Consider the following 1,841-nt stretch of genomic DNA (forward strand, 5'->3'; position numbering starts at 1 on the left):
ATTTTCTGGTTTGCTAATATTACCACTGTCAATGATGAAAAGGCGTTTCCTACATCCATCGCTCAAAAATTGCAGAGAGCGCTCGAAAACCAGTGACTTTTTGAGAAGTCGGCATTTCAGAATGTGAAACACAAAAGTCTATTAAATGGTCTGGTTTATCTTACGTGCTCATCTCTGTTTATCCAACTGAGATTTCACTTTTATTAGCAGTTGATTAATGCAGGAAATCAATTACATACATAAGAAAATATAGATCCCTTCCATAATTTAACTGTTTTATCCATTACTGGTTTTTCTTATCTATTTTATTAGCTGTCGATAAAATAGGTGCTTTAGATGTCGAAACGAACATTCCTACCGCAGATAAAACATGATACAGATACAATTTTTGTCACACGATGGCAGTAAAATGCTAAATTAAATATGACAATAAAAGGTGGGAAAGAAGATTTCTTTTAACTTCTTCTGTACTTGAAATAATTCTAAGTCCTTCTTAAAATTAATTTCTAGATTGTACCTCAAATTGGATACAGCACTCAAAAGAATTTTCAGTCCTCTATATTTCACTTCTTTAACATAGGCAATTATCAAAATATAAAAGCAGTAAATTGTTAAAATCATCTAAAAGATGAACCACTAATTCAATAAATTACACTCAGTCACATATCATTAGCTATACAAAATTTGATGCTAATCCTTGCAATTGATCATGAACTCTGTATCTTCTATCAAAAAACAATTCCCTTTCTTGACCGAGTGCCACGAAACCATGAATTCATATTATCGAATTTTCTGCAGTCCTGTATTTCCATACCACATTGTCTACACATCTACAATCTGCGCAGGCCACAAATACCAGAACCACTAGCAGTCCCCACTCAGTCGAACGATTAACACGATTGATGCTCGAAAAAAGCAGCTTCGAGCCATTCGAGAGAAAGAACTTCCCCTTCCCTACGAATCCATCTGCACCTGTGATTGCTGATCGTAGTTCCTTTCAATAGACACATAGACAGTTTACCAATGCATAGACCCCCCACCTGTAGTCGCTGAAGTTTAGACTTGATCTTGATTTCCCAAAGGGAATAGCCGCCGTGTCAGTCGGCTGTTCGACGGTGGAGCGATCGGACCAAGAAAGATTTGGCTCGCGCGGAAATGCGTCTTAGTCCAGTGCCAACGTTGTCATGACATACATCCGTGCGACCATCTACGGATTCGACAATCGATCGTTAGGAGTCTTCGACCGAAGGCAGTCCGTTTCGAGCAGCCGCCGTGTCAACAGTTGCATTCGTCAATGCTCACACGTGAGATGCTCCATACAAATGGCATAACGCGAAATCGGTTTTAGCGGAGTTTCGTTTCTCATCGAGGAGACGCGAGAAGTTCGATCTGCGGACTGAGAAGTGTTCGGTGACATTGGAAGAACCTGAAGAAGCTGGAAGAAGCTGGAAGACGAGAAGAGCGTTTAAACGGTAACAAAGAAAAGGGGAGCTTGAATTTCGCGCGAATCCTAGTGGCGCGTATTCTCCTGTGCTTTTGGTATTTAACTGAGTTCTACATTAGTTTCAGTGATTTTTAGCGAAAGATAGATCCGTGTAGAGAGAAGTGTTTGGCAAAGTAGTTTGAGAATGTTAACCGCGCGAAAAGGAAGCTTTGGATAGTGAGAAGAGGAAGGAGAGTTGAATTGCGCGCGAAATCTTGTACATAGCTACGACTTTCCTTGTCATTATCGTTAATTGATTCGTGGACACGTTTTATCGCTCGTTTTAAAGTTTTAACTTCGGTGATTGGTGTTATACGTTAATCCTGAAACGATCGATGTCGATTTTTAGGGGGATTGA

The sequence above is a fragment of the Calliopsis andreniformis genome, chromosome 9 (assembly GCF_051401765.1).
Source record: "Calliopsis andreniformis isolate RMS-2024a chromosome 9, iyCalAndr_principal, whole genome shotgun sequence".
NCBI classification, from domain to species: domain Eukaryota; kingdom Metazoa; phylum Arthropoda; class Insecta; order Hymenoptera; family Andrenidae; genus Calliopsis; species Calliopsis andreniformis.